The sequence below is a fragment of the Narcine bancroftii genome, chromosome 8 (genome assembly GCF_036971445.1).
Source record: "Narcine bancroftii isolate sNarBan1 chromosome 8, sNarBan1.hap1, whole genome shotgun sequence".
In the NCBI taxonomy this organism is placed as follows: domain Eukaryota; kingdom Metazoa; phylum Chordata; class Chondrichthyes; order Torpediniformes; family Narcinidae; genus Narcine; species Narcine bancroftii.
Window position 1 is genome coordinate 83,663,962 of NC_091476.1, and position 18,547 is coordinate 83,682,508.

Consider the following 18,547-nt stretch of genomic DNA (forward strand, 5'->3'; position numbering starts at 1 on the left):
TTAAAGTTTCATGCAACGAAGAGGCTTTTAGGAACCTTTGCTAACTGGGGAGGCGTGGTTCAGAATCAGAGGTGCATTTAAGGCAAGATTAATTGAGTTTATGAGGGAGCAAAAATGAAGAGAATTAGAATCAGAATTTATTATCGTGAACATGTCATGAAATGTGTTGTTTTGTGGCAGCATCACAGAGGCAAATTTTGCAATAAATTACATTTAAAATAAATGATGGAAAAAAAGAGAAAGTGAAGTAATATCTGTGGTTCTCTATCTATTCAGGGATCTGACGGCAGCGGAGAAGAAGCTGTCCTTGTGCCGTTGAGTGTTCGACTTCAGGCTCCTGTACCTTTTCTTTGATGGTAGCAGAGTGAAGAGGGCATGGCCTGTCTTTGAGGACAGAGGCTGCTATCCTAAGACACCACCTCATGTAGATGTCTTCGATGGAGTGGAGATGAATGCCTGCGAAAGTGCTGATCTAGTTCACAACTTTCTGCAGTCTTTTCCTGTCCTGTGCATTGATGCCTGCATACTAGATTGTGATGCAATCAGTCAGAATGCTCTCCACCTGGAGAAATTTGGTGACATAGCAAATCTCCTCAAACTCCACATGAAGCATAGCTGCTGGCGAGCCTTCTTCATGATTACAGCAATGTGGAGGCCCCAGCACAGATTCTCAGTGATGTTGACATCCAGGAATTTGAAGTTCTTCACCCTTTTCACTGCTGACCCCTCGATGAGACTGGGTCGTGTTCTCCTGATTTCTCCCTCTTGAAGTTTTCAATCATCTCCTTAGTTTTCCTGACATTGATCACAAGGTTGTTGTGATATCATTCAGCTAATTGATCTATCTCCCTCCTGTATGCTTCCTCATTGCTCTTTGGCTGAATTGAGGCTGGAGTGAAGCAGGAAGAGGGGAAATGAATGAAGTGCAGGGTGGAATGGCACAACCTCTATTTTTAATTCATCCATGTGCATGTCTAAAGTCCCTTAAATGCCCATAATGTTCCAGCCTCCACCCCCACTCCACTACCCTCTGTGTACAAAACCTACCCCTGACGTCTCCCTTAAACTTTCCTCCCTTTACTTTGTACAGATGTCCACTGGTGTTTATTATTCCTACCCTGGGAAACAGGTGATGACTGTCAACCTTATCTATGCCTTTCAGAATCCTGAAGACCTCTATTAAATCACATCTCATCCTTCTTTGCTCCAAAGAGAATGGTCCCAGCTCTGCTAACCTTGCTTCATACAGTCAGGGCAGCACAGTTGGTGTGGCAGTTAGCACAACGCTTTTACAGCGTAAGTGATCAGGACCGGGGTTTGAATCCCGTGCTGTCTGTATGGAGTTTGTACGTTCTCCCCAGGTTTGCATGGGTTTTCCCCGCAGGCTCCATTTTCTTCCCACTGGGAGTATAAGGTAATTGGGTGTAAATTGGGCGGAACAAGCTCATGGGCTGAAATGACCTGTTACCATGCTGTATATCTAAATTTAAATGAAAACAAAAATACATATTTCCATTCTAGCCCACATCCTGCACCCCCTCCATTGCTTCCACATCCTTCCTGTAATAAGGTGACCAGACTGAACACAATACTCTAAATGTGGTCTCACCAGAGATTTATAGACCTTCAACATTACCTCATGACTCCTGAAATCAATCTCCTGACTAACGAAGTCCTGCATACCATAGACTTTTACGATCCTGTCAACCTGCGCGGTACCTTGAGAGATCTATGGATTTGGACCTCAAGGTCCCTCTGTTCTTCCACACTGTTAAGTATTTTTCAATTAACCTTGTACTCTGCCTTCAAGTTTGACCTTTCAAAATTTATCACCTCACACTTATCTGGATTGAACTCCATCTGCCACTATTCCGCCAAATTTTGCATTTTGTCCATATCCTGTTGTCACCTATGACAACCTTCAACACCATCTACAACATCTCCAACCTTTGTATTATCTGCAAACTTACCAACTCACCACTCAATTTTTTCATCCAGGTCATATATATAAACCACAAAGAGACAGGACAGATCCCTGCAGTGCTCCACTAGGCACAAGTCTCCATACAGAATCTTTCCATCCACTACTACCCTCTGCTTTCTACAGACAAGCCAATTCTGAATCCACACAGCCAGATTCTGTGGATCCAATGCCTCATGACCTTCTGCATGTCTCCCATAAATCGTACAGTGTAGTGTGGGGAGGTACAGTGTAAACAGGGTAGAATAGTGTAGTTTAGAGAGGTACGGTGTAGAAGAGGATGGTACGGTGTTGTGCATCTGGTACAGTGTAGTACAGGAAGGTATGGTATAGTATGGAGTGGAATGGTGTAGTATAGGGTGGTATGGTGTAGTGTAGGAGATACAATGTTATGCAGGGTGTTAGGGTGTAGTGTAGGGAGGTACGGTGTAGTGCAGGGAGATATGGTGTAGTGCAGGGAGATATGGTGTAGTGCAGGGAGGTACAGTATAGTGCAGGGAGATACTGTGTAGTGCAGGGAGATACGGTGTAGTGGAAGGAGGTATGGTGTAATGCAGGGAAGTATAGTGTATTGTAGGGAGATACAGTGTAATGTAGGGAGGTACGGTGTAGAGTAGGGTGGTATGTTGTAGTGCAGGGAGGTATGATGTATTGCAGGGAGATACGGTGTAGTGCAGGGTGGTATGGTGTAGTTTAGGAAGGTACAGTGTAATGTAGGGAGGTACGGTGTAGTGCAGGGAGGTATGATGTAGTGCAGGGAGGAATGGTGTAATACAGGGAGGTACTGTGTAGTGGATCGTGGTTAGATGTAATGCCAGGAGGAACAACGCAGTGCAGGGAGATACGATGTAGTGCAGGGAGGAACAGTGTATTGTAGGGAGGTACGGTGTAGTGCAGGGAGGTACCGTGTAGTGCAGGGAAGTACGATGTAGTTCAGGGAGGAACCGTGTAATGCAAGGAGATACAATGTAGTGCAGGGAGATACGATGTAGTGCTGGGAGGTACGATGTATTGTAGGGAGATACGGTGTAGTGCAGGGAGGTATGATGTAGTGCAGGGAGGAATGGTGTAATACAGGGAGGTACTGTGTAGTGGATCGTGGTTAGATGTAATGCCAGGAGGAACAACGCAGTGCAGGGAGATACGATGTAGTGCAGGGAGGAACGGTGTATTGTAGGGAGGTACGGTGTAGTGCAGGGAGGTACCGTGTAGTGCAGGGAAGTACGATGTAGTTCAGGGAGGAACCGTGTAATGCAAGGAGATACAATGTAGTGCAGGGAGATACGATGTAGTGCTGGGAGGTACGATGTATTGTAGGGAGATACGGTGTAGTGCAGGGAGGTACAGTGTAGTAGATTGTGGTTAGATGTAATGTCAGGATGTATGATGTAGTGCAGGGAAGTACGGCGTATTACAGGGATGTACGGTGTAGTATAGGGAGGTACAGTGTAGTGTAGGGAGGAACAGTGTAATGCAGGGAGGTACTGTGTAGTGGATCATGGTTACATGTAATGCCATGAGGAACGATGTAGTGCAGGGAGATACGATGTAGTGCAAGGAGGTATGGTATAATGCAGGGAAGTAATGTGTATTGTAGGGAGATACGGTGTAATGTAGAAAGGTACGGTGTAGAGTAGGGTGGTATGTTGTAGTGCAGGGAGGTACGTTGTATTGCAGGGAGGTACGGTGTAGTGCAGGGTGGTACCATGTAGTGTGGGGAGGAACAATGTAGTGTAGGGAGGTACGGTGTAGTGCAGGGTGGTACGGTGTATTGTAGGGAGGTACGGTATAGTGCAGGGTGGTACCGTGTAGTGCGGGGAGGAACAATGTAGTGTAGCAGGTACGGTGTAGTGCAGGGTGGTACCGTGTCGTGTGGGGAGGTACTGTGTAGTGCAGGGAAGTATGGTGTAGTGCGGGGAGGTACATTGAACATAGAACAAATAGCGTACTGATGAGCTCAGTAATTGCAAAGGGACTGGTAGGCCAAGGAAGACCTCCCACTGTGGATGAACAAAGAAAAATCCCCAAGTGCCTGTCTGACAGATCAGAAACACTCTTCATGAGGCAGGTGTGGGAGTGTCAGTGACTAGTGTCTGCAGAAATCGTCATGACCAGAAATACAGAGGCGACACTGCAAGATGTAAACCATGAGTTATCCACAGAAATGGGATGGACAGATTGAACCATATGTTCCTTAAAAAAGCTTAAATGCTCCATACCCCACAACCTTCTATTTTTCTTCCTTCTATTTACTGTTTTAGAGTCATTTAAATGCCCCAAATGTTTCAGGTTCCACCACCATCCCTGTATGGTAATGTAAACTTTGCAATTTTTATTTACATCACAATAGTTAATGATTCCGGCCATTTATACCCAATTAATCTACAGTTCCAAACATTTTGGAGGGTGGGAGGAAACTGGAGTACCTGGAGGAAACACACACATATTCAGGGAGAATGTACAAACATCTTCCAGGCAACGGCAGTTTGAACCCGGGCCGCAGTCACGGTAATAGCATTGAGCTAACCACTGATGCTAACTGCACAGCTCTAAGTAGAAGTAAATCACGAAAATCTGTAGATGTGTTGGATGCGGAGACTGGTGAGCTGGTAGGTGAGAATGAGGGGGATTCTATGTTTATTGCATCTGGGAGCAGAGGGGTCCAGGGCAGATGAGCAGGAAATGGAGAAGATGTGGGTGAGGGCTGAGTTGATAATGGTGGAGGGGTAGCCATGTTTGTGGAAGAAGACAGACACAGCCTCTGCATTCAACACATTATCCGCTGGAATTTATGGCACTTGCTACCAGACCCCACCACCAGACACATTTTTCCCTCTCCACCCCTCTCTGCCTTCCCCAGGGACCGTTCTCTCCATGATTTCCTTGTGCGCTCATCCCTCCCCATCCATTCCCCCCCCCCCCCCGACACCTTCCCCTGTGCCCACATGAGGTGCCACACTTGCACCCACACCTCCTCCCTCACCACAGTCCGGGCCCCAAACTGCCCTTTCAAGTGAAGCAACATATCCACAGGACTGATTTACTGCTCCCTTTGTGGCCTTCTCTACATCAAAGAGACCAGTCGCAGACTGGGAGATCGCTTCCCTGAGCACCTCCTCTCCATTCGCAACCTCAGCGACCTCCCAGTAGCCAACCATTTCAATTCTGAACCACACTCCCATGCTCACATTTCTGTCCATGGCCTTATGTATTATCCCACCCTGACCACCCACAGATTGGAGGAACAACACCTTATTTCCCATCTGGGCACCCTCCAGCCAGATGGCCTTAACATTGACTTTTCAGCTTTCTACTAAATTTGCTCATCTTTTCCCTCCCACTTTCCTCTTTCCAGTTCTCTCCTCCCACCCAGCCATCCTTCCTCCCTCTGATCGCTGCAGTCCCCTCCCTCCTTTCTCCACCCATCATCTCCTGCCTTTCCACTGCCCCCCTCCTTTCCCCCCTACCTTTTGGCTGGCATTCTTTCATACCTTGATGAAGGGCTCAAGCCCGAAACGTCGGTTACATATCTTTGCCTTGACTACATAAAGGACATGGTTTGACCTGCTGAGCTTCTCCAGCACTTTGTGTTTTAGCTCAGGTGTGAAAGGGAAGAAGGAGCTGAGAGATGATGGGAAAGGGGACAGAGAGTTGATGGAAGGAAGGGCTGAGAGGTGATGGAAAAGGGGACAGAGAGCTGATGGAAGGAAGGTAAGAGTGTGGAGCTGGAGATAATGGGAAGTGAGCAGTGTGGGGGGGAGGGGGAGGTTGCTGGAAATTGGAGGCCAATATCGATGCCTTCCTGTTGGAGACCGTCATGACAGAATGTGAAGAGTTCAGGGTAGTGTCAGAGGGAGCAGTGGAGTGGTTGGGAATGGATGATCTGGGCAAGGGAATGGGGGTGGCATGGTGAGTGAGGGGATGAGGAGATGTTGGCAGGGGGGTTTGTTGGGATAGCATTGCTACTTGCAGGATAGTGATGAGATAGTATGGTACACATTTCACCACAGAATTCGTGTCATTACTTCATGTCCTACCTCTTGCCTTCATGAACCACAGCCCCTGCAACTCGCTCACATTTCCTTCATGGAACTTTACCGAATGCTTCCAAAAAATTCACCCATAATTAATTTCCATAATTAATTTGATGAAGAACACCTAACTTTAATCAGATCATTAACCCGTATTATATGGGCACCTTGTAAACATCACATAAAAGGCATGGTTGGTGTAACAGTTAGCACAGCGCCTTTACAGTGCCAGCGATAGGGACCAGGGTTCGAATCCCACGCTGTCTGTAAGGAGTTTGTACGTTCTCCCCGTGTCCGCATGGGTTTTCCCCGGGGGCTCCAGTTTCCTCCCATCTTTCAAAACGAACCGGGGGTGTCAGTTAATGGGTTGTCATTGGGCAGCACGAACTTGTGGGCTGAAATGGCCTGTGGTATGTCTAAATTTAAATGTAAATTTAAACCGAATCTACTTTGAGGAATATTGGTGAGCTATGGAAGGTCAGTCCAGGGTTTCTGAAACCTTTTAGTCACGGCCCGTTGTTTCTGGCCCATCAGCAGATGCCTGTTTTAATCTCATTCTCCATGAGGGACGTTGAATTCACTGGGTTATGATGTTTCAGAACTGTGGGGCAGCCCTTTCTAAATATGAGAGTATTCTCAAACCTCCAGATAACTGCTTCAGAATGTCCAAAGTCTGACGAAGAGAGAGGAGCCTGACCTACATCCGAGAGGAGCTGTGTGGTCAGCATTGCAGGAGGTAGCCTGCACCCTGTTCTTAGTTTTACAGGGCATTGTCACAATTGGCTCCATTGTTCTCACTGCACTGTCCTCCAACGCAGATGGGAATTTCCAACAGCTGTTAACAGATCGCTTTACTTAAAAAATAAATTTGCTTTAACATCACAATCCGATTTTAGATGTCTCTTATTTAATTCATTTGGAAACTGAATGCGTGCCCCTAATATGTTTTCTTAGAAAATTTTAAAAATGCTAATTGTGTCTCTGGAGCGGAGCCAGCCCCACACAGGAGTTTTTTTGAGACATTGTGTTGGCTGAATGGCTGAGCTACAGATATTTAGTTCTTTAATTTCCCGCTGATGTATCACTCATAACCTGTAATTGAAAACTGTCATGTCATAACATTGTTCCTTTGGCAATGAAACATAGAGTTGGGTTTGTCTGTCTTCCAATTATTTGCTCACAGCTCTCCGAATTTAGTGCAAATCTACTTTTAGCATTTTGAGAAGGTTTTTTGTGAGCCTTTCTCTCAGGGCTCCAGCCACGACAACACGTTAACCAATGTTCTTCACCACCCGTCCCAACATTCCCAATTATTATTGGTCATTCCACTGCCCTCAGGAATGTAACAGACACCCTCACAATACCCAGTATTGGTGCAGCCATGGGGATGATGTGAAAATGTTTATGGGTTGACTGAGAGGGTAACCATGGTGCCCGTTCATGGGATGGTTTGTAACTCATCGTGGTAAAGCAGCACACTTTGGCTTGATGAATTCAAACAGACTGGGATCCCACTGAGCTCTCAGTGTCGAGAAGGAGCAGCTTGGATTTCGGCCTAGCTCATGGCCACAGACTTTGACCAGACCGCACCAAAGGCTTGAGTGCATTCTGGATGTTGACCGTATTATAATTCAATTGTATATAATGTGTAACTGAATTACGGCTATAATGTAATACTGTACTAATGTGATTTCTTGTAATCACTTCTGTGAAAGGGGGAAAAAAAGGCTATAGCAAAAAAAAAGGACTTTGGGAACACAGCCAGAGCCCTGCCTGTGCCTAACCACACTGAGTAGCTGAGAGCAGGTCACAGTGAAGGGACTGAGATCTCCGAGTCCTCCACACTTGACAAACCAAGCCACAGTAAAGGAACAAACTGGACTGAGAGGTCGTACCACACTGGCAGTCGTGTGGCTGGCTGGACTGAGGGAGGTCCACTGGACCACACTCAAAGCTTGGAGTTGGGCCACATTGAGCGGAATAGATGAATAACATGGTGAACAAGTATTTGGAAAAACACATCAGCTGGTTTTGCAATGCATTGCTTCGATGCAATTAGTGACGGAGGCACGTTACAATTAACTGGGACCAGCTCTTAATTTAGCCCAACAATACTCCTTAATGTCCTCTCCCTTGTGCCACCATGAATGAATTCCTCATGCCAGCTTTAAATACAGAAGGCACCTGTGGTCTGTGCAGCTGCCAGGAAAATATGTCTTTCACCAACTAAGTGCAACCCTACACGCAACACCCTGCTCACCTTCCCTTCAGCACAAGAATACATGACACAGGATCTAACAATACTACCAAGCCAGTTGCATTGGAAGGCCCCTGTGACCAGCTGGAACTTTAGCAATGAACTGCCTTCACCCAGTGAAATAACAGGACCAATCACGCCATCCTGGTTGTGAGAATTGTGAGCACTAAGTCATCTGCAGCACGTTCTAAAAGAAGCCTGGCCTGGCCAGACTTAGACTCAGATCAGACAGGTTTTCCACAGGCAGAGATCATAGGGAACAGAGCAGGAGACCAAGCCTGCTCTCGGGCTATATCTTGTGTGGCGAGTCCATTCGCAGTCACTGTTTTTTTTTTAACATACAGACTTTAAAACTATAACTTTACAAGGCACAGAACAACACACAGAGCTACAACTAAAAACCACTATTTACATGTGGCCAAAAAAAACTGCGAGAACCTGTGATCATTACTGCCTCTCTATTATACAGTATTACATATCGAATTAAAATGCGTTTCATCATCCACCATACATCACAGACACTGTTCACATAATGTGACCCACAACAGACAGTGTACAGGATGGAGATTGGAAACTTGGCTGAATGGTGCATTAACAATAACCTTGCACTCAATGTCACCAAAGCTAAGGAGCTGATCGTTGACTTCAGGAAGGGAAAGCCAGAGGTGCATGGTCCAGTGATCATTGGGGGATCAGAGGGGGAGAGGGTGAGCAAATTTAAATTCCTGGGAGTCACTATCTCAGAGGACTTTTCCTGGACCCAACACACTAATGGCAGCGTGAAGAAAGCATGTCCACTCTACTTCCTCAGTAATAAAGAATCCCGTGATGTGATTTGTAATTAATTCAGTGAGAATTATATGAGAATAGACATTAAAGTATTTTATATTTCTAAGATCTGACAGTGCAGGATAGAACCTCACAGTTGAGGTGCTGGAAAACTCATGGCTCACACAGAGATGCATTGATTCATGCAGCAGAAACAGTTTACAGAGAGCAATGTCATCATCAGAGAGGTTGTCCACTGAAGACCTGTTTCCACTCATTCACAGACTATATGGTGCACATGCTGATGGAGCCCATGAGGTGAAGGTGTGGAGAGGGTTCAAGAATTCCACGCCCTTAAGGAATGGAGGGTGAGCAGCCATGTTACATGTAAAACATGAAAATCCACAGACACCATGGTTGAAGTAAAAACATACAAAGCTGGAGTAACTCAGCTGGTCAAACAGTGTCCATTATAGAGCAAAGGTAAAAATGCATAATCGACATCTTAGGCTTGAGCCCTTCTTGAGGTCCTGACGGATGAACATAGGAAGATGGGAAGGAAGTTAGAGACCAGGACCTCAAGGGTGGTCATCTCTGGGTTGGTGCCTGTGCCACGCATTAGTGAGGGCATGAATAGGATGATGTGACAGATGAATGTGTGGCTGAGGAATTGGTACAGGGGCCAGGGGTTCAGGTTTGTGGATCATTGGGATCTCCTCTAGGGAAGGTGTGACCTGTACAAAAAAGACAAGATGCACCTGAATTTGAGAGGGTCCAATATCCTGGTGGGCAGGTTTGATAGAGCTTTTGGAGAGGGTTTGAATTGGTGATATCCAACCAGCAGCAACCAATCATGGCACAGCAGTGGTTTACCACATGCACCCCTCCTTTTAAGAAGAGTCCTGTGGGGCTGAGAAAAAGGAGAAGGTGAAATAATGATACATATATACATTTTACAGGTTAAGTCTATCAGGGGGTCTCATCTGCCACAGTGAGTGACATGGCAATTGTTGGGGCACTGCCATAGCAACCTGAGCAGCTTGCGAGTTTGGCCTGTTAACAGTTTGTTGAGAAGTGGGGATAGGTTGGCTAGTGATGGAGTGTGGAGCTGGTACATCAATGGAAACAACAGTAGCCAGGGGTAGGGGGTGGTCAACTGCAGGTTCTGGGACCCCTAAGGTTGAAGTAGGAGGAGATATCTGTTGAAAGTCAGTGGTGGTCGGGGAGGCCCCCCGTGGAGTAAGGTCCCAGATCGAGACCGCACCTTCACGCCCATCAGGGAAGGCAGTGTGGCCATACTGGGGGTTTGCGTGAAGAAGGCGGACCATCTCAACCAATGGGTCAATCTTAGATTGCCTGTAAGGCTTCCATAGCAGGACCGGTCCTCGGGAGGTCAGCCAGGTGGGCAGCATAGTCCCTGATGCAGACTTTCTAGGGAAAGCAAGCATCCGTTCATGAGGAGTGTTGTTGGTGGCCATACATAAAAATGACCAGAGTGGAGTGTGTCTGAGAGGATTTCCTGCCATTGGGAGATGAGGAGACCCTATGACCTCAGTGCCAAGAGGATGGTCTTCTATACTGTGGTGTTCTCCCATTACCCTGAGGATTGCAGCTGGTGGTCCTGCTCGTGGTGATGCCCCTGGCCAACAGGTACTGCCTCAGCTCATCACTCATGAATGATGTCCCTTGGTCACTGTGGATGAAGCCAGGATACCCAAAGACTGTGTATATATTATGAGAGGCTTGATAACTGTGGCCATGGTCATGTTTGGGCAGGGTATGATGAAGGGGAAATGGGGGTATTCATCGATGATCATAAGGAAGTAGGCATTCCAGTTGGAGGAGGCGAGGAGACCCAGGAAATCAATGCTGAGGTGCACAAAGTTGGGGTGGGGGGTGGGTAGCTTTGATCACATGCACTTTGTCTGGCCGGTAGATTGAGGTTTGCATTCAGCGCAGACTTGACGGTTTTTAGTCATTGTCTGGACTTCCTTGATGGAGTATGGTGGATTCTGAGATCTGATAAAGTGGATAAAGGTCATTGTTCCTTGGGAAAGAGCATCTGGAGACTTGTTAAGTTTTCCGAGTCGGTAGAAAATGTCATAATTGTAAGATTCTCCACCTGAGGATCTTATCATTCTTGATTATTCCCCTTTGCTTATTATTAAACATGAATGCGACCGCTCGCTGATCTGTGAACCATTCCCTGGTGAGGTAGTGCCTCCAGTGCCGTACAGCCTCCACGATGGCCTGGGTCTCCTTCTCGATGGAGGAGTGGCAAATTTCAGGGCCTTAGAAGGTTCGTGAGAAGAAGGTGATGGTCCTGCTTGCTTGGTTGAGTGTGGCAGCCAGGGTAAAGTCAGATGCATTGCTCCCCACTTTGAACAGTGTGGACTCATCTATGGCATTCATGGTTGCCTTGGCGATGTCATCTTTGATACTGTTGAATGCAACTTGGGTTTCTGCTGGCAGAGGAAACGTGGCTTTGACATTGACATGGCTTTGCGTATCTTTTCCGCATAGTTGGGGACCAATTGACCGTAGAATGAGAAGAACCTGAGGCATCCCTTCAGAGCATTGAGGGTATGTGAGAGGGGTAGCTCCATCAGCAGACGCATGTCATCAGGGTTGAGACCAATGATGCCATTCTTGACCACGCAGCCAAGTATGGTTAGCCGTGCTGTCCGAAACACATATTTATCCTTGTTATAAGTGAGATTCATGCATTTTGCTGCCTGGAGGAACTTGCAGAAATTCGCATCATGATCCTGCAGGTCATGGCCACAGTTAGTAACGTTATCTAGATATTGGAAGGTGGCCTGTAGATCGTAATGGTCCACCATGCGGCCCATCTCCTGCTAGAAGACGGACACCCTGTTTGTGGATGCTGAAAGGGACCCGGAGGAAGTGATAGAGGTGGCTATCTACCTCGAACAGAGTATATTAATGGTCCTCTGGGGGGATCAGGTTGAGAACCATTGCTCTAGTTCCAATTGTTACTGAAATATTTTGCTTGAGAAAAATTGTCATTGGCCCATTTCCTTTGGAGTTCTGAAACCGTGCACATAACGAGTCAATTGGATATGATTAAAACAGTGGTTTTCAAACTTTTTCTTTCCACCCACATACCACCTTAAGCAACCCCTTACTAATCACAGAGCATCCATGGCATAGGGAATACTTAAGACCCAAAAGACATAGGAGCAGGAATAGGCTATTCAGCCCATCGAATCTGCCCCGCCATTTAACCATGAGCTGATCCATTTTCCCACCCAGCTCCACTGCCCGACCTTCTCCCCATAACTCTTGATGCCCTGGCTTATCAAGACCCTATCAACCTCTGCCTTAAATACACCCGATGACCTGGTCTCCACAACCACTTGTGGCAACAAATTCCACAGATTTACCACCCTTTGCCTGAAGAAATTTCTCCGCATCTCTGTTCTAAGTGGATCCCCTTCAATCCTAGACTCTCCCACCATGGGAAACAGCCTTTCTACATCAACTCTGTTCGCGCTTTTCAACATTTCAAAATGTTTCAATGAGATCCCCCCTCATTCTCCTATACTCCATGAATACAGACCAAAAGCTGTCAAATACTCATCATTTCCGGAATCAACTTTCTGAATCTCCTCTGAACCTTCTCTGATAACAGCATCTCCTTTCTTAATTGAGGAGCCCAAAACTGCTCACAACGCTCCATTTGAGATCTCACCAGTGCTTTTTAATGCCTCAATATCACATCCCTGCTCTTATAGTCTCTTCCTCTTGAAATGAATACTAGCATTGCATTTGCCGTCTTCACCTACGACTCAACCTCCAGACTATCCTGCACAAGGACTCCCAGGTCCCTTTGTATCTGGGAATCTTCCATTTTCTCCCCATTTAGAAAATCGCCTGCCCGTTTATTCCTTCCACCCAAGTACATGACCGTACAATTCCCAAAATTGCATTTTGTTTACCTCTTCTCTGCCCATTCTCTGAATCTCAGTTTATTTTCAGCCTCCCCATTTCCTCAACACTGCCTGCTCCTCAATACCTCTCCTATTAGGCAGGCGTTTGGGAGCATAAATTGGGAGTAGAGGTACTCGGGGAAATGTACAGCAGAAATTTACAAGTAGATTCCACTGAGGCTGGGTAAAGATGGTAGGGTGAAAAAACCATGGCGTATAAAGTTTTTTTTCAATTAGACAAACAGGCACTATAACAGGCCAATTTGGCCCATGCTACCCAATTACACCCTATTCACCAACACAGTAGGATTTGAACAGATGGAGTAAACTTGAGCCCCCAGAGAAAACCCACTCAGACCCAGGGAGAACTTAAAAACTCCTTACAGACAGTGCGGGATTCAAACCCAGGTCTGGTCCCAATCATTCGCATGGCACTAACCACTACACCAACCATACCTTAGAAAATCTAGTTAAAAAGAAAAGAAAAGCTGTCAAGAGGTTTAAAAAGTCAGTAACTGACAGATCCACAGAATTACAAGATTGCCGGTAGAGCAGAGGAAAGGAGCGATGGGAGGTCGAAGGGGCCATTACCTGTGGGATGGAGTTCAAGAACCATGAAGTAATGTTGCAGCTAAACAGGACCTTTGTTAGACATTACCTGCAGTCCTGTATTCAGTTCTGGTCCCCTCATTACAGGAAAGATGTGGAAGCTATAAAGAGGGAGCATGGGGAGATTTACAAGGATGCCTTGTACTTGGAGAGCAGGCTTTATAAGGACAGGTTGAGTGAACTTGGTCTTCCTTAGAGTGACAGAGGATGAGGGGTGACCTGTTAGAAGAGTAAAACATGATGAGGGGCATTGATCGTGTGCATGTCCCAAGGCTTTTTCCCAGGGCTAAATTGGCTGTCATGTGGGATTGTAGATTCAAGGTGCTTGGGGAGTAAATACTGTGACAAATTATAGATATGTTTTTAGGAGATAAATTGGGGCTGGTTTTTTTTAGTGTAGGTCACATACAAACATTTTAAAATAGATCTTATTTCAAATACTGATGCTCTGCTCATGCTAGATATGTTGGGGCCAACAACCTTTGCAAAAGATTTGGAGAGTGTCCAAGAGACTTCACTAATGGAGTACTGTTACAAAAGGCAATAGATGAAAGAACTTGTCAGAGCCACAGACCGTCTGGAGTGGAACTTGCTGTTCTAAGAGGGTCATGTGGTTTTGCAAGCAGAGAGAGTCAAACGGGCTTTGTCTCAGAGAGAGTGAGAGAGAGAGAGAGAGAGATCAGTTCTGCAGTTTTACAGTCAGCAGCAGCAGCTGGGACTGGAACAGGACAAGCTGGAAAGCTTGTGGAAAACCCCATTTGGAAGACGGGTTGTGTTAGTTCAGCCTCATCAAAGCCTTTGTGGTTCATGCAAGAGGAGGGGACTGGCTGTCTAATGTTTCACTTGAAATAAGAAAAACAAAAAGGAACTCTATGGTGACCTGAAAGAAAGAGGTTATCATCTAGAGAACCCTGAGGCAGCAAGACACTGAAGTGGCTGATTAAAAAGAACTCAGTTGTGGGTGTCTAGTGTACAACAAATTTCTCTCTGAAAACCCACAAGAACCTTCCTGAGTGGTAACCATTTACCTTTCAAGCACCAAAGCCTGGTGAACTTTATAAATGTTAAATTCTGTGCACAGTATAAGAATTGCCTGCAACCAGTGAACTTGGAGGAATGAAAAGTGAGATTGGACTGTGAATTAAAGAACTTTTCTGAACTTGCACACACATCACATACACGTGCGCTTAGAATTAGAAGGGGGTTAAGTTAGATGAGTTAAGTCAATACTGATAAGTTAAAGTGTGATTCTGTTTTCATGTTTAAAAGTAAATTTTGTTTAAGTAACCATTTGTCTTGGTGAATATGTATTGCTGTTGGGTTTTGGGGTCCTCTGGGCTCGTAACAGTAAGGGGGAGGGGAATGTAAGAGGTAGGCTTTTCACACAAAGAGGAGTGGGTGCATGGAATATGCTGCCAGCACCAATTGTGGAGGCAGGTACAATAGGATCTTTTAAAAGGTTGTTAGATTGGTTCATGGAGCTGAGCAAAATGGAGGGTAGAAAATTTCTCACAGTCATTGGAGTGGATTATTAGGTCAGCACAGCACTGTGGGTGGAAGGGCCTGTACTGTGTATGTTAGATGTAAGACTGTAGGAATGGGACCAGGTGTGAATAGTTTAGCCCCTCACACGAACACCGCCATTCAATAAGCTCATGACTTATCTTTATTTCCGCATCACATTCCTACACGGACCTCTTATCCCTTGGGTACCTTCAACAGCTGAGCCACCACAGGCCCTTAAACAAAGAATTCAAGAGAATTCCACACCTTCCTGTTAAGAAATCTATTCTCTTCTCTGCCATGAATGGGTGGCCATTTACTCTGGGACTGACCTTCAGTTAGGAAATTGCCCACCCATCTGAGGAAGCCTCAAATTAACATCAACCTTGTCAAGCCCTCAGTCCTTTGTAAGGGATAGAATATAGTCCAGGGCAGGATGGTGTGTGGCGTGGTGTGTGGGATGGTGTGTTGGGTGGTGTGTTAGGTGCTATGTTGGGTGGTGTGTTGGGTGGTGTGTTAGGTGCTATGTTGAGTGGTGTGCGGGGTGGTGTATTGAGTGGTGTGTTGAGTGGTGAGCGGGGTGGTGTATTGAGTGGTGTGTTGAGTGGTGTGCGTGTGCTGTGTTGAGTGGTGTGTTGAGTGGTGTTTGGGGTTGTGTATTGAGTGGTGTGTTGAGTGGTGTGCAGGTGCTGTGTTGAGTGGTGTGCAGGTGCTGTGTTGAGTGGTGTTTGGGGTGGTGTATTGAGTGGTGTGTTGAGTGGTGTGCGGGTGCTGTGTTGAGTGGTATGTTGAGTGGTGTTTGGGGTGGTGTATTGAGTGGTGTGTTGAGTGGTGTGCGGGTGCTGTGTTGAGTGGTGTTTGGGGTGGTGTATTGAGTGGTGTGTTGAGTGGTGTGCGGGTGCTGTGTTGAGTGGTGTGTTGAGTGGTGTTTGGGGTGGTGTATTGAGTGGTGTGTTGAGTGGTGTGCAGGTGCTGTGTTGAGTGGTGTGCAGGTGCTGTGTTGAGTGGTGTTTGGGGTGGTGTATTGAGTGGTGTATTGAGTGGTGTGCGGGTGCTGTGTTGAGTGGTATGTTGAGTGGTGTTTGGGGTGGTGTATTGAGTGGTGTGTTGAGTGGTGTGCGGGTGCTCTGTTGAGTGGTGTTTGGGGTGGTGTATTGAGTGGTGTGTTGAGTGGTGTGCGGGTGCTGTGTTGAGTGGTGTTTGGGGTGGTGTATTGAGTGGTGTATTGAGTGGTGTGCGGGTGCTGTGTTGAGTGGTGTGTTGAGTGGTGTTTGGGGTGGTGTATTGAGTGGTGTGTTGAGTGGTGTGCGGGTGCTGTGTTGAGTGGTGTTTGGGGTGGTGTATTGAGTGGTGTGTTGAGTGGTGTGCGGGGTGGTGTATTGAGTGGTGTTTGGGGTGGTGTATTGAGTGGTGTGTTGAGTGGTGTGCGGGTGCTGTGTTGAGTGGTGTTTGGGGTGGTGTATTGAGTGGTGTGTTGAGTGGTGTGCGGGGTGGTGTATTGAGTGGTGTGTTGAGTGGTGTTTGGGGTGGTGTATTGAGTGGTGTGTTGAGTGGTGTGCGGGTGGTGTATTGAGTGGTGTGTTGAGTGGTGTTTGGGGTGGTGTATTGAGTGGTGTGTTGAGTGGTGTGCAGGTGCTGTGTTGAGTGGTGTGCGGGTGGTGTATTGAGTGGTGTGTTGAGTGGTGTGCGGGTGGTGTGTTGAGTGGTGTGTTGAGTGGTGTGCGGGGTGGTGTATTGAGTGGTGTGTTGAGTGGTGTTTGGGGTGGTGTATTGAGTGGTGTGTTGAGTGGTGTGCGGGGTGGTGTATTGAGTGGTGTGTTAAGTGGTGTGCGGGGTGGTGTATTGAGTGGTGTGTTGAGTGGTGTGCGGGGTGGTGTATTGAGTGGTGTGTTGAGTGGTGTGTTGAGTGGTGTGCGGGGTGGTGTATTGAGTGGTGTGTTGAGTGGTGTGTTGAGTGGTGTGCGGGGTGGTGTATTGAGTGGTGTGTTGAGTGGTGTGCGGGTGCTGTGTTGAGTGGTATGTTGAGTGGTGTTTGGGGTGGTGTATTGAGTGGTGTGTTGATTGGTGTGCGGGTGCTCTGTTGAGTGGTGTTTGGGGTGGTGTATTGAGTGCTGTGTTGAGTGGTGTGCGGGTGCTGTGTTGAGTGGTGTTTGGGGTGGTGTATTGAGTGGTGTATTGAGTGGTGTGCGGGTGCTGTGTTGAGTGGTGTGTTGAGTGGTGTTTGGGGTGGTGTATTGAGTGGTGTGTTGAGTGGTGTGCGGGTGCTGTGTTGAGTGGTGTTTGGGGTGGTGTATTGAGTGGTGTGTTGAGTGGTGTGCGGGTGCTGTGTTGAGTGGTGTTTGGGGTGGTGTATTGAGTGGTGTGTTGAGTGGTGTGCGGGTGCTGTGTTGAGTGGTGTTTGGGGTGGTGTATTGAGTGGTGTGTTGAGTGGTGTGCGGGGTGGTGTATTGAGTGGTGTGTTGAGTGGTGTTTGGGGTGGTGTATTGAGTGGTGTGTTGAGTGGTGTGCGGGAGGTGTATTGAGTGGTGTGTTGAGTGGTGTTTGGGGTGGTGTATTGAGTGGTGTGTTGAGTGGTGTGCAGGTGCTGTGTTGAGTGGTGTGCGGGTGGTGTATTGAGTGGTGTGTTGAGTGGTGTGCGGGTGGTGTATTGAGTGGTGTGTTGAGTGGTGTGCGGGTGGTGTGTTGAGTGGTGTGTTGAGTGGTGTGCGGGGTGGTGTATTGAGTGGTGTGTTGAGTGGTGTTTGGGGTGGTGTATTGAGTGGTGTGTTGAGTGGTGTGCGGGGTGGTGTATTGAGTGGTGTGTTAAGTGGTGTGCGGGGTGGTGTATTGAGTGGTGTGTTGAGTGGTGTGCGGGGTGGTGTATTGAGTGGTGTGTTGAGTGGTGTGTTGAGTGGTGTGCAGGTGCTGTGTTGAGTGGTGTTTGGGGTGGTGTATTGAGTGGTGTGTTGAGTGGTGTGCAGGTGCTGTGTTGAGTGGTGTTTGGGGTGGTGTATTGAGTGGTGTGTTGAGTGGTGTGCGGGTGCTGTGTTGAGTGGTGTGTTGAGTGGTGTTTGGGGTGGTGTATTGAGTGGTGTGTTGAGTGGTGTGCAGGTGCTGTGTTGAGTGGTGTTTGGGGTGGTGTATTGAGTGGTGTGTTGAGTGGTGTGCAGGTGCTGTGTTGAGTGGTGTTTGGGGTGGTGTATTGAGTGGTGTGTTGAGTGGTGTGCAGGTGCTGTGTTGAGTGGTGTTTGGGGTGGTGTATTGAGTGGTGTGTTGAGTGGTGTGCAGGTGCTGTGTTGAGTGGTGTTTGGGGTGGTGTGTTGAGTGGTGTGTTGAGTGGTGTTTGGGGTGGTGTATTGAGTGGTGTGTTGAGTGGTGTGCGGGGTGGTGTATTGAGTGGTGTGTTGAGTGGTGTGCGGGGTGGTGTATTGAGTGGTGTGTTGAGTGGTGTGCGGGGTGGTGTATT

At 47.2% G+C, this 18,547-nt stretch overlaps 1 long non-coding RNA gene across 1 annotated transcript in view; it reads left to right on the forward strand.

The window, feature by feature from the left end:
- Window positions 1-10,121: 10,121 nt before the first annotated feature.
- Window positions 10,122-18,547, forward strand: part of LOC138741790 (uncharacterized) — a 31,002-nt gene continuing 22,576 nt past the window's right edge. Inside the window, exon 1 of the long non-coding RNA XR_011343760.1 lies at window positions 10,122-10,687. This is a non-coding gene — a long non-coding RNA (uncharacterized lncRNA). The remainder of the gene's footprint in view (window positions 10,688-18,547) is intronic.